This window comes from Diabrotica virgifera, chromosome 6 (genome assembly GCF_917563875.1).
Source record: "Diabrotica virgifera virgifera chromosome 6, PGI_DIABVI_V3a".
NCBI lineage: Eukaryota > Metazoa > Arthropoda > Insecta > Coleoptera > Chrysomelidae > Diabrotica > Diabrotica virgifera.
The window spans coordinates 212,525,730-212,541,614 of record NC_065448.1 but is presented as its reverse complement, the minus strand read 5'-3'; the positions used below and the strand labels follow the sequence as shown (position 1 = coordinate 212,541,614).

At 30.7% G+C, this 15,885-nt stretch overlaps 1 protein-coding gene across 1 annotated transcript in view; it reads right to left on the bottom strand.

The window, feature by feature from the left end:
- Positions 1-15,885, bottom strand: part of LOC126886691 (muscle M-line assembly protein unc-89) — a 554,873-nt gene that overhangs the window by 411,245 nt on the left and 127,743 nt on the right. The window lies entirely within an intron of this gene.

Sequence of the window (15,885 nt, the reverse complement as noted above, 5' to 3'; positions counted from 1 at the left end):
TAAACAATTAGAATAATTGAAATAAAAATAGTAAATATTGAAAAAAAGTAGATATTTATTAATTTCACGTAACGTGGCGCGCCAACGGTGATATCTTTTCTTTTCACTATTATCTATTTCTCTTCGCCAACTGTAAACTGGTGAAAAGCGCCGCACCACGTTCCATGGAATCCCGGCTTAAGATCTGTTTGGACTGAATCAAAAAGGTAGAATTGTTTGTCCATGTAACAATAAATTGTTTATTGATGTAATCTTCCGTTTATAAATCTCTATTTATTTAGACTTTTTAGAAACATTTTTCTTTATTTACTTTACCGCATTAGAATTACCAAGAATATCTGTTACATCAAACAGAGAACAATCTAAGCCCCCTTAAATATATAAAATGAAGTAACACACGACTATCGCATTGCTGTACATTTATCAGCTGAGATAAAGGTTGTTATCCTTTAAGTTATCAACAAGGGAGATCTTTGTCATCATACTTAGTTGCACCTGCTTGCCGACGTAGTTACGGTGTCGTATAGCTCTTAAAATTATTCCCCTTTTATTCTACAAAACAATTTTTCATAAAAAAAGTGCAGGAGACCGTTACCATAACTTGTACTCAGTGAAAGGCGCAGGCTGACGGCTCAAACTCTAACAAGTGAACTTATGTCTGATGCTCCATAAGCTTGGAAAGTTACAAAGAGTTACAACTCACATTTATGTAACGTTTTTATTAAGTTTTCTGCCACCTGATCCTTCTTTCTTTCGATAAAAAATCTCAACTTTTCCATATTTTACCTAGCGTAATCTCAAGAAAGATTAATTTAAATTGTCATCCATCTTGGAAGTTTTTACGAAAATTCTTTATGTCTAACGAACATTTTCCACGGAAAATATACAACGGCTAATGTTGGAATGAGACTCGGCCGATCAGATTCGAGATTATTTATTGCGAAAGTTAGTTTAAAGTATACAGACTTTAAAATGTAGTAAATGCTAATTTTGATTCAGCCAAGGTTGTAGAACACAGACTTGAGATTTTCACTTTCAGATTTTTAAAGAGTGACAAATAAAAAATAGAATTAATGAGCATGGTCGATGGAGAAATATACGTAAATTCAAACACTATATAATGTAAACATTAGACAGTTTCCATATGCACAAAAAGATTAAAGAGGCACAGAACATCAGAAAACAGTGCAATACAGGCATAGTTGTAGACATCGAAGAAAAATAGGAAATATTTGGACTACAATGTTGTTCTGAAGCTATTTTCTTGTGGCACTTTTATAATCAATTACTTTTAATGGAAAAAAAGCCACAATTTTACCAAAAAAATTATTTTATTAACGTTTCGAAGCCCAAATCGGGTTTCGTGGTCAAAATACAAAATACTACTAAAATAAACAAAAATGTTGTTGCTAAGTAAAAAAATTCTTCTAATAATTTATTTAATCTGACTCATTTCTATTGACACTTCAGACGTATATTATACATTTTAAAGTAGAAGACTTTAAAATGATATCGCCAATATTTATGAGTTGCGTTCCTGGGACGACTTTACTAATAGATAGATAGTTCATTCGATTACATGAAATCAATCCCAACTCAAGAATATCCGTCACAAAAAAATCATAGCATGTGATCTGTCTTTAAAAAGACAACCAAATGCAACGATGACAGTAAAATTCTCGCGTTAGAGATTCCATAGTAAATCACGAATGAAAACCAGGAAAAAAAACTAAACCTAACAGTGAACAAGAAAGAACAAAGAATTGTATTTATAAAATATCTTGTGAATGCGAACAATTTTATTTAGGTGAAACATCAAGACCATTAAACGTAAGAATAAGTGAACATCAATCTTATATTAAAAATAGAATTTGATAGATCTCAAATATGTCAGGATGCATGGGATAATGAACATAGAGTTCAGTGGAGAGATTCAAGTATAGTCCTGAAAGAATCAGATAGTAAAAAGAGAAAAATCAAAGAAGCTAATTATGCTAAATGAAACCAATTGTGTCGCAAAATTCCTCGGTAGAATGCAGTAAGATGTGGTTAGCCATACTGAAAGAGGAAGTCAATAGAAAGAAAATACCACGATTAGTAAGTCAATAACATATCGAGTTAGTACAAATTTTATATTTTACTATTACTCATTATATATATATATATATATATATATATATATATATATATATATATATATATATATATATATATATATATATATGTATTATTAATATTATTTATAATTTAAACATATTAAAGTCATAATTTGGTATTAGTTTTTTGAAAGTAAATTAAATCTAAGACCAAATACTTACTATGTCGGGATAGTATCACCAGGTTTTTTCCTGGTTTTCCCTCGTGATTTACTATGGAATCTCTAACGCGAGAATTTTACTGTCATCGTTGCATTTGGTTGTCTTTTTAAAGACAGATCACATGCTATGATTTTTTTGTGACGGATATTCTTGAGTTTGATTGATTTCATGTAATCGAATGAACTATCTTTTAGTAAAGTCGTCCCAGGAACGCAACTCATAAATATTGACGATATCATTTTAAAGTCTTCTCCTTTAAAATGTATAATATACGTCTGAATTGTCAATATAAATGAGTCAGATTAAATATATTATTAGAAGAATTTTTTTACTTAGCAACAACATTTTTGTTTATTTTAGTAGTATTTTGTATATTGACAACGAAACCCGATTTGGGCTTCGAAACGTTAATAAAATCATTTTTTTTTATAAAATTGTGGCTTATCTCCCATTAAAAGTAATTGATTTTGACTACAATTGAAGATAAATTAAGAAGATAAATAATACATGTAAGAAAATTCCTACGACCCAGAAATACCAAACGAAGAAGTAACTATGGCCGTTAAGCGGATTCAAGATGGGAAATCATTAGGACATGATGAAGTGCATGGTGAAATTTTAAAGCTATTAGAGGCACACCAAATCACAGCTCTTATAAAGCTATTTCACAATATTTTAATAAGACTGGTCACTTACCAAAAGACTGGATAACATCAATATTCAATCCACTAAGATAGGCACCTTTAAAATGATACTTTATTTATTAATAGTTCACAACATGCCAGGATCCGGATATAGTATGACATATCGTTGGGTGGGAAAGACTGGAAGAAGGCAAAATACCAAACAAAATAAGCAAACAAGTGCCAATAGGAAAAAGAACAAGAGAAAGACAACCTGGGATAAAATCAAACAAATATTAAATGATATAACAACCTTAAAAATTAAAAATTGCAGAAAGAAAAAGGAAACAGATCAGGATGGAAGAATCTTGAAAGAGGCCAAAACCTAAAAAGGGTTGTCGCGAGCCAGTGATGATGATGTAGACGAAAATATTTTAACTGTTGTAAATGTACATCTTCTTCTTCTTTATATATAGACATTACTCTGTCTGTTTTTCAATGTGCCTCCAGTAAGTTGTCATTCCATCTTTTTTGTGGTCTTCCCACTGATCGTCTTCCTATTGGGGAACAGTCTCTCGCCATCCTTACTACTCTATTTGCTGTCATTCGGCTTATGTGGTCGTTCCATTCTACTCTTCTGCTTTTCACCCAGTTATTAATGTTGTCCACCTTGCATCTCCTTCCTATATCTGCACTTCTAGCTCTATCCCACAGCGTCTTAGCATAGATTTTTCGCAATGTTTTCATCTCTGCTGTTTCTAGCATTCTTTTTGTCCTTTCTGTATCAGGTCGTGTTTCTGCCGCGTATGTCATAATTGGTCTGATGACTGTTTTGTAAATTCTGCCTTTCACTTCTTTTCCGATGTTTTTATTTCTCCATATTGTTTCATTCAGGCAACCTGCGGCTCTGTTTGCTTTATTCACCTGATCTTCCACTTCTGTTTCGAGCTTTCCGTAGCTGCATAGTATGATGCCTAGATATGTAAATGTACATGAGTACACATATTAATCACTGCGTCAAGATATGTTTCAAATGAACACCTACTTTCTATGTCAATTGTAGAAAAACAACATTTAAATAGCTTTCGAAGCTTCACTTGCGTATGGCAATGTGAGAGCTACAGTAAAACTACGAAAACTTACCTAAAGGTGGCGCTAGTAATCTTTTTTTTATAAAATAAAAATAAAAATTCTATTTTTATTCAGTTGCAATGCGAAGGCAAAACAATCTTATTTTTCACTTAGAATACGGAGCGCAGTGCCAGCACTCTGAAACGACGATTTTCGACTCTTGTTGGAGTCTCATCGGAGAGAACGTAGGCCTGCTGGTCCATACTCTAACTAAGTGACCAGAACTCTCGGTGTTGGTCACTTAGAGTATGGAGCAGCAGGCATACGTCTCTCCGATGAGACTCCAATAAGAGTCGAAAATCGTCGATTCAGAGTGCTGGACTGCGCTCCGTATTCTAAGTGAAAAATAAGATTGTTTTGCCTTCGCATTGCAACTGAATAAGAATGGAATTTTTATTTTATTTTTATATTGGTCGTTACTTCTTTGAGTAACTAGGTCCATTTTCTGTTGGAATTTACCATCTGAACAGACGGGGTCGTGAATTGTAAGTTTTTTGAATTCCCTCTTGTCTTCTTCGCTTCAGCATCCATCTGGCTTGCAAATTTTAGAAGCCTTGGAGGTGTTACCAAGAAAATGGACCAATAAGTTTTCAATTTAAAGATCTTTTGGTAATGTTTTAATATTTTTAAATATTATTAATATTGCTATTAGGATTGAAAACTACTTTATCTTTCAATTACCAGATGACGCTAGTCACCTAGTCCATTCACGTCAGTTGCGGTGTGGGGGATAAACTCTCGGTGTTGTTCACTTAGAGTATGGAGCAGCAGGCCTACGTTCTCTCCGATGAGACTCCAACAAGAGTCGGAAATCGTCGATTCAGAGTGCTGGCACTGCGCTCCGTATTCTAAGTGAAAAATAAGATTGTTCTGAAGCTATTTCCTTGTGGCATTTTTATGATTAATTATTTATATGGGAAATAAGCCACAATTAAAATGAAAAAAATAATTTTATTAACGTTTCGACGCCCAAATCGGGTGCCGTTGTCAAAATACAAAATACTACTAATGGAAACAAAAATGTTGTTGCTTAGTAAAAAAAATTCTTCTAATAATTTATTTAATTTGACTCATTTATATCGGCAATTCAGATACATATGATACATTTTAAAGTAGAAGACTTTAAAATGATAATGCCAATATTTATGAGTTGCGTTCCTGGGACGACTTTACTGAAAGATAGTTCATTCGATTACATGAAATCAACCCCAACTCAAGAATATCCGTCACAAAAAAAATCATAGCATGTGATCTGTCTTTAAAAAGACAACCACATGCAACGGTGACATTTGAAGAAACGTTAATAAAATTATTTTTTTCATTTTAATTGTGGCTTATTTCCCATATAAATAATTAATCATAAAAATAAGATTGTTTTGCCTTCGCATTGCAACTGAATAAAAATGGAATTTTTATTTTTATTTTTATATTGGTCGTTACTTCTTTGAGTAACTATGTTGGAATTTACCAGCTGAACAGACGGGGTCGTGAAATGTAAGTTTTTTGAATTCCCTCTTGTCTTCTTCGCTTCAGCATCCATCTGGCTTGCAAATTTTAGAAGCCTTAGAGGTGTTATCAAGAAAATGGACCAATAAGTTTTCAATTTAAAAATCTTTTAGTAATGTTTTAATATTTTTAAATATTATTAATATTGCTACTAAGATCGAAAACTACTTCATCTTTTTTTTATTAATTTGATGGCTTTGGTAGGGACCAATTAGCCAGACAATTTTTTCTTTAAGTATAATAATTCTTTATTTTTTTTTTAATTTAAAACTCATCCTTCCTCACGAGCTAGTAATCTTAAATATAATAATTTATAAAGCTTACCGTATCCGAAGAAAGAAAACAAAACTTCAAAATTTACTTACCTAGAAAAAAATAAGAGTATTTTAGAATTGGGTTATACAAAGTAAAAAATAGTACTTAAACAATATTAATTTATGAGAAACAGTCATTATCAAATTTAAAAATCTAGCAACTCTATATTTATATGGGAGACAACCTCGGTTTCTTAAATTCCATCCACGTGGGAAGAGTCCTGTGTTGCCCTGGGTAATATCCAGGAATATTTACAACATCACTAAATATTATTAAAAATACTTATAATAATAAATACTTAAATAAATAAAAATACTTAAAATAATAACAATTTTCAACATTTAAAGGGTTTTTACCCAAAACATTTTGGTGGCTCAGACATGCGTATTATTGGCTTTTATTAACACTGATGATGGATTTTTTAATACGAAAACGTTCTGTGATGTAATCTAACCCTTACATACGGAATTTCAAATATACCTTTTACAAAGGATCTAGTATTTTTGTGATTTATGGTATACAGCCAGCTACAAGAATTCCCAAGAAAAAAAAAGAAAAAGAAAAAAGAAAATTCCCAAAAATGTGCCTGAAAAGTTGATTTCAAACCATACCCCCCTCTTAATAATTGATAATGTGAGGCTGAGGGGATATGAGGGATCCGTATTGCGTATTAGTTGTCAGCATAATTAGTTTTACGTCTATCTATTTTCTGTTTTAACTAATTAAATAAATTATTAAATTTTATTATTAATCATCGGCGGACTGCTTCCTTTTTGATTTGTGGTCCAAAAGCGCGATATTGTTAAACCTGCATATATGTTTTGTTTGCGACAAAACATCGCATTTCATTTTATTGTTGGCCACTGCAAAATAGCACCTGCGATGTCAGCATGTAATCAAATAAAGCCAATTACCGCATTGTAACACATATTTACAAAATAGGTCATACAGGGTCAATTTATGAGCTTGTTTTACAGGATAGGCTTAACGTAATTAGATTGGTTGTCAATTCAGCGAGAGAATCAGATATCAAAAGTTAGCTGGAAGACCTACAAGTGGAATTGATTCTGAAGTATGCGACCTGGCTTGGGGGTTATCACACTTGATTAAATTATATCCAGTTCATCTCTGGCATATCCACGGCCTCCACGGCATATGCTAAAACTTACAGATGATAAATTGTATCCCTGTCGAGCTCCTTTGATATTCCCGCTAATATACCTTATAGGAAACGTTCGTTTCTATTCACAAAACAAAGAGATACGATTATAGACCCATTAAATACTAACCTTTGGTTTTAAAAACCAGAATGTTAGATTAATTTAAGACTTTCAATAGTATTCAAGTTGCTGTTATGACGGTTAAACTGCAGAACCTCGTAAGTCGATTTTTGGACATTTATTACTTTTATACTTTGTTGGTTTATACTTTTACATATATCTTTACGAAAGCTTGTAAGTCAATATTTAAATTTAGATTTTTGGTCATTTATTACTTTTATACTTTGTTGGTTTATACTTTTACATACAGTCCCTGGCCATATTATTATGACCACCTATGATTTTTTTAAAAAATCAACTATTCCACTAGGTACGTTTTGTTTAAAATATGATTTTTAAATTAAATTTTGTGATGTAATGTTAATGTTATACATTAACTATATCATATTTAATAATAAACACCAATAAAACATTTGAAAATATTACATATTTATATACTTTTTAATCTTTTGTTGAACTTCTGACCTTAATCAGATGGAAAATATTTGGGAGCTTTTAGAACGAGTATTTTCCGATAAAAAGGTCACTAACGAAATTGTTTTGATTAAAGAACTAATATATCATTGAAACTACAATGACAAATTAAAGCAAAAAAAAAATAGCTGCATTTAGAGTATGTCAAGACGGATACAAGCGCTAATCAAAGTTAAAGGGGACTAAGCAAAATATTGAAAAAATAAAAAATTGTGATATTTTTAAATGTTTTATTAGTGTTTATTATCAAATATAATACATTAAGGGCCGGTTGTTCGAACGCTAATCAACAATGATCATTATCAAATATTTAATTACTGTCACCAACTGTCAATGTCAACTTTGGTTGGGTTGCTGAAAACATAATTGATTATAATTATGAGATTAGCTAATCAATTAACATAACAATTATTAACATAATTGATTAACTAATTTCATAATTGTAATAAATAATTATGTTTTCAGCAACCCAACCAAAGTTGACAGTTATGACAGTAATTAAATATTTGATAGTGATCATTGTTGATTAGCGTTCGAACAACCGGCCCTTAATAATAAACAGCAATAAATCATTTGAAAATATCACATATTTGCATTTTTTTAATATTTTGCTGAGCCCCCTCTAACTTTGATTACCGCTAGTACCCGTCTTGGCATATTTTGAATGCAGTTAATTTTTTTTTTGCTTTAATTTGTCATTGTGGTTTCAATGATACATTAGTTCTTTAATCAAAACAATTTCGCTAGTGACCTTTTCATCGGACATTTCTCGTTTTAAAAGCTACCAAATATTTTCCATCTGATTAAGGCCAGAAGTTCAATAAAATATTAAAAAAATATAAATATGTAATATTTTAAAATATTTTATTGTTGTTTATTATTAAATATATTATAGTTAATGCATAACATTAATATTGCACAACAAAACTAAATTTAAAAATAATATTTTAAACAAAACTTACCTAGTGGAATACATAGTTGATTTTTGTAAAAATTCATAGGTAATATATTCATTATAATATAATTATATAATATAATTCATTCATAATAATATGGCCAGGGACTGTATATCTTTTAAACTACGAAAGCTTGTAAGTCAATATTTAAATTTAGCGACATCTACAAAAACCTCATAAGTAAGATTTTAAGTTACGAAACCTCGTAAGTTGCAGTTTTATGAGACAAAACCTCGTAAGTTTAATGATAGTTTTAGATATTAAGTAACAAAACCTCGTAAGTCGCTCTTTGACAAAAAAACAATATTTCTGAGTTTTACTTAATGGTAACGGAATCGTTACCTAAAAAGAACCCTCTTCAGATTTGGTTATAATTTGGAATACTCATAGTGGTTAATAAGGGAAACAAAAATACAAAATTTAAAATTTTTATCTCAAGCTGTTTTTGAAATATGGTTATGTAAAGTTTTCCAAAAAAATCCAAAACACCGCAGCCATACTTTATTGGAATGGTTGTAGAAGCTGTCCTAATTGAGCTAAAATGCTGGGAGATGTGTCATTTTGTAGCATTTTCAAAGCTCTTTACAGTGATATATACAGTATGATGTTATGATAAACAAGTTTTTCTCAAACAAAAAAAAATATATTTTGATTTTTTCCAAAAAATACATAGTTCAAAGTTTTTATCCAACAAATACAAATACATAATACTGTTGTTAATAACGTTTATCATGGGATTGTGATGGGTTCAACATAAAAAAAAATAAATTTTACACATACAGTATGGTGCAAATGAAAGGAATAAATTCGTAATGTCGCAAGCTGGCGACTTTAAGGAAAAATCCCGAAATAGGTCGATTTTTATTTTAAATTGTAATTTTTTGGCATATAAATGATACTATTGACGTCATCCATCTGGGCGTGATGCCGTAATCGATGATTTTTTTAAATGAGACTGTAGGTCGTGTGTTAGCTCATTTGAAAGTTTATTTAATTCTCTGTTAAGTAATATAAACAATAACATAAATATTTATACAGTGTGGCAAAAAAGTTATTTTTTATTAAATTAATTGACAAAAAAAGAAGAATGTATGTAATTTATCTGTTTCTGGCAACAGTAAAATCTATTTTAAATTAAATACGTTACATACCGTCTTCTTTTTTTGTCAATTAATTTAATTTTAAAAAAAATTGTCACCCTGTATAAATAATTATATTATTGTTTATTAATTACTGAATAGAGACCTGAATAACCTTTCAAATGAGCTAGCACACGACACCTAGTCTCATTTAAAAAAATCATCGATTACGTCATCACGCCCAGATGGATGACGTCACTAGTATGATATATACGCCAAAAAATTACAATTTAAAAATAAAAATCGACCTATTTCGGGATTTTTTCTTAAAGTCGCCAGCTTGCGACATTACGAATGTATTCCTTTCCTTTGCACCATACTGTATGTGTAAAATTTATTTTTTTTATGTTGAACCCATCACCATCCAATGACAAAATTTTTATAAGTTATTAACAACAGTACTATGTATTTGTAGGAATATTATGAAAATTTTAAATTCTGTACTTTTTGGAAAAAAACTTAGTCAAAATATATTTTTTTTTTGTTTGCGAAAAATTTGTTTACCATAACATCATGCTGTATATTATAGTGTGACCATCTCCAAGTCAGTCCAATTCGGGAAAAGGCTGAAAAAAACCTAAAATTCGGGACTTTTCAATGAAAATCGTACCATTTTTATTAAATATACAACTTTAATATCATTTTATTGGTTATATAACATTTTTATGTTGACAAACATTTTTTTGATGGGATGGGTTGTAATGATAATTACACTTTTGTTAGTTTTTGATGTTTCGACTTCCAATCTGGAAATCGTTCTCGGAAAAATTAGAAAATTTAACTGATGTCGGATTTCCATGTAAATAGAACCTTAGGTTCATATCAAAATATAATTATCATTATTTTATATTCATGTTTTTGAATCGTCTTTCAGAAGACGATAATTAAAATACAGAAACTGGAAAAAGTCCAGGGTTTGAGTTTTTGTAGAACTGTAATACTACGATATAAAATGCAAGCGTTACATTAGTATTACACTCTAGTTGTAATTGTCGACTGTTTTTTGTCCCACCAATTAAATTTGATATGAATTCTTAGAAGAATAACGTATTCAAAATTTCACAATAAAATTTTACAAAAACGTTGAAAATTCGGATGTCCCGAAAGCCTTGGGCGGGACGCCAGGACACGACTTCGTAATTCGGGCCGTGTCCCGGATTTTTCGGGCTAGTTGGTCACACTATGTATATATCACTGTAAAGAGCTTTAAAAATGCTGCAAAATGACACCTCTCCCAGCATTCTAGCTTCATTAGGACAGCTTCTACAACCATTCCAATAAAGTATGGTCGCGGTGTTTTGGATTTTTTTGGAAAATTTTACATAACCATATTTCGGAAACGGCTAGAGAAAAAAATTTAAAATTTTGTATTTTTCTTCACCTAATCATCCACTATGAGTACTCTAAATTTTAACAAAATCTAAATAGGCCAGGAAAAAAATTAATTCAAAGTGTGTTGATTTGACCTGGAATAGCTCTTTAGTAATATACAACCATGAAACATATTGATTAATCCGTATATTGTATACGTAATCCGCATATAGTGTGAACCTATAATTTTTCTTACTAATTTCAAATCCCTGCTGACAATTTTACACTTTAACATAGAACGAAAACCCTAGAAAAAATGTTGCACTTCATAGAGAACTTACGAATAGATCATTATTATTCACTTTTATCTTTCATTTCCTTGATTTTCTAGGTGAACATAAAAAATTTATTTCTCCCTCTTTTTGTAAGGATCGTGGAGATTCAATTCCAAAGATGTTAGTTACTTTTTAACTCTTTCTTAAAGCTTAAAGTATCTTTTACAAGTTGCCACTCAAAGGTAAAAACCGGCTCTTTTTGTATTCACTGTGCTACAAGCAGCCGCTCTCCTTGTCTGTCTTTATACCCGTACCGCCAACTCCATTTTTAGTCCTTTGTTTCTATCCAGCCAACTAAGATTGTATCATTACCGTCAATATTGTATAGCTTTTTGTTTCAGCGCTTAGTTCGAGTGGCACTAGCGTACCGGAATGATTCAAAATAGAAACAGTTTATACATTTTCGTAGATTTTATTAATTCTTTGGATATAATGTAATCGTTCGAAAACTAGAATCATGAAAAGATACTTCGTAATTTGACATTATCCACATACAGGGTGATCAACTTCTGTGACAAAGTCCAATATATCTGTTATTATAAAATATATGAAAAAAGTTGTTAATAAAAGTTATAGACACCTTTAATGTACACATTTTAAAATTAGTGAGAAATATACAGGATCCTCCATAACACGGTGCCAAACCAAAGTTTTGTTGTTTTAAATGGAACACCCTGTATTTTATTTAAAATCTGGTTTCTCTACATTTTTCTGATTAAAAAGATATAACACTTGTCTAGGGTTATACTGAGTGTTTTAAAGTTATGAGCACTTTTATCAAAAAATCATACTGATTTGATCGCCCTGTATGATTCTAACAGTATAATATAAACTTATTTTTTTACTGCTGTTGACTGTCAATATTAAAGTAGTTTTGCAACAACGTACAATTTTTTTATCACTACACAAATTGTATACAGGGTAAGTCAAAATGCAAATAAAAGATTTTCTTCATATTTTTAAATTGATCATCCTGTATTTTATATTACCATCGAAAAGTTCTTTCATTATACTTGCATATCTTTTAAATATTCCCTATACCTAAAGTTATTAGTTTTCGAGATATTTTAGTTTAATTGTTGATAACTCATAGATACGTTTATTACAGTAAATTAATTACCCTTAATATTAGAAACCTCCAATAAGTTTGTTAATGATAATTAAAATTAGACTGCATTTCATTTTTTCTCCAAGTTTATGGTAAATTCTATACAATAACGACAATTTTATATTTACTTACAAAATGATATCTATTAATTTTCCGCGAAGAAATGGGAACTATAAATTGCTGTAAGTTCTTGTTTAAGGTGGCTTTGAAAAAATTGACACAAGAACTGTCAGATGTAAGATTTTAATTATCTGTACGTTTTTATTTTTGTTATTGATTATAATTGTTTGCCATATTGTTATACTTGCTACCTAACAATGAATTTTAGTCGTGAAGAAATGACAGACATGATATGGATTTTAGGAGAGTGTTTTAAAAACTCATTAGTTGCCACAAGAATTTATAAGGAACGCTGTCCATAGCGTCAACAACCAAATAAGAGAGCATTTGATAACTTATTAGACATGTTGAATCGTACTGGTTCTGTTTATGAAGCAAAGGAAAAAAATCATTATTACGGATGAAAATGAATTAAATGTTTTACTGCCTGTGGCAGAAAATCCTCATACAAGTATTCAAAATATTACAAGAGAGCAAGATATTAGTTATGGATCTATCCAAAACATACTCAAGAAAAACAACATGCACCCATATCATATACAATTACATCAGGAACTTGTTGAGGAATTTTTCCAATGGTCACAACAACAAATAGTTATACAGAGAGCTTTTTTTGAGTTTGTTCTTTTTTTTTGTAGACGAGGCAACATTCCACAAAAATGGTAGTTTAAACAGACACAATTTTCATTATTATTCCACAACCAATCCGTACTGTGCTCAGGCACATAGTCAAACGAGATGGTCCTTAAATGTTTGGGGTGGAATCATAGGCAATTACGTTATAGGTCCTTTTTTCTTTGAGGAATCGGTAAATGGTGAGGTTTATTTAAAATTTCTAGTGAATCATTTACCTATTCTACTTAAAAATGCACCATTAAACATCCGCCAACATATGTGGTACCTTCACGACGGAGCCCCTGCTCACCACAACGCATTTGTCAACGGTGAAATCGATGAACTATTTCCTGAAAGATGGATAGGAAAAGATGGGCCAGTTCACTGGCCACCCAGATCACCAGAATTAAACGAAGTTGACTTCTTTTTCTGGGGTTATATTAAAGACGTAGTGTATAGGACATCTCCAACAATAGTTAACGACATGAATATATGGATTCAAAACGCCTTTCAAAGTGTCACACAACAAATGCTTAAAAACATCATTAGGTCTTTCGAAACTAGACTCCAGGCTTGTTTAGACGTTATGGGAGGTCATTTTGAACACATTTTATAACATAAGAAGTACGTTGAACATTTTTTTATTTAATTTAGTTTTTTTAACAAATTTTAATAAATTAAAGTATTGTTATTAATAACTAAGTAATACATGTTGTTATCAAAAATAAAACTAAAATATCTCGAAAACTAATAACCTTAGCTATAGGGAATATTTAAAAGATATGTAAGTATAGTGATAGAACTTTTCGATAATAATATAAAATACAGGATGTTCGATTTAAAATTATGAAGAAAATCTTGTATTTACATTTTGACTTACCCTGTATACAATTTGAGTAGTTCTAAAAAAATTGTATATTGTTACAAAACTACTTTAATATTGACAGTCAAAAGCATTAAAAAAATAAGTTTATATTACACCGTTAGAAACATACAGGGCGATCAAATCAGTATGATTTTTTAATAAAAGTGCTCGTAACTTTGAAACACTCAGTATAACCCTAGACAAGTGTTATATCTCTAGAATCATAAAAATGTAGAGAAACCAGATTTTAAATAAAATGCAGGGTGTTCTATTTAAAAAAACATAACTTTGGTTTGGCACCGTGTTATGGAGGACCCTGTATATTTCTCACTAATTTTAAAATGTGTACATTAAAGGTGTCTATAACTTTTATTAACAACTTTTTTTCATATATTTTATAATAACAGATATATTGGAGTTTGTCACAGAAGTTGATCACCCTGTGGTATTATAATATCACCCTGTACAAAATATGTTTAAAACTCATTCAAAGTCATTAATCCATGTAGTATCTGTTCTTGTATCAATAACCGCAAGTAACATTGAATTGTCATGTTTTGTTATTATTTAAATGTGTATATAAACATTAACTCGGTGGAGAAAGATTATTGTACTCAGTTAGTAATTATTGTTGTAGTAGGTCGTTACTGTTAAATGTAAACAGATTGTTATGGTTAGTCATTGATGGAGTTGAGTGTAAATAATATAATGTATTTGAACTAAGAAGAGAGTTTTAATTAATTACGACCTAGAAGGCATAACATCACACTATTTATTACAACCCTGTATAAAATAAAATAACAATTGTTTTTATAACCCACCACACACATGATGTGTCAAGTACACCTAACATTTGTCTTCCTCTTCCTCTTTATAAGCAATTCTACTTGTTCATTGGCTGATTGGTCGGTCGGCCGATAATTCTTCTTCCGATTTTGACCACACGTGTCTCCCCCATTCTGTTTATGTGGTTATTCCATTCTTTTTTTCTACTTAGTGTCCATTCGTCTATATACTGTACGTTACGTTTTCTTCTAATGCCTTCACTCCTCTTTAGATCCCTCGGCCGATAATTCTTCTTCCGATTTTGACCACACGTGTCTCCCCCATTCTGTTTATGTGGTTATTCCACAAGGTCCCTATACCATAGGTTGTATGGTAACTTTGACATTGACAAATGAAATATTGTCATCGTGACGTCACCCAGACGATCAATTTTACGAATTGTTTGTAAACATAATAGGATACGTGGTTTGGAGGCTATATTTTGTTATTAAATATCGTTAGTGTTTTAATTTGTGTTTATATCTTGAGATATAATGTATCTATAGATATCATTAAGTGTTTTTAGTATAATAACTTAAACCCAAAACTCTTTTACAAGTGTTAAGATACATTTTAATGTGGTTGTATTAAGTACCTACTTACTGGATTTTCTTTCTGCTGTATTGTATAGTAAAGAACATTCTTGTATAGAGACATTACAGTTCTGTAATGTCTCTTGCGGTTCTTCACATCAAGTTTACATCATCTGTGTAGGTTGCAATCTGCTTAGACTTATTGAACAATATATCTAATTAAGTCTATAGATAATAGATCTATTAATCTTGTTCTCATGATCATTTTTCAGTGCGTCACAGTTTTTCGATTTCTCTCTAATGCATTAAGTTTGATGAGACGGAAAAAGCGGTAGCTCCGTGATTAAACACAAAAATAATGCAGCATTACAACGGTTATATACATAAGATGTCTATTCCTAACCTACGTTTGATTCGTTGATATTTAGAAT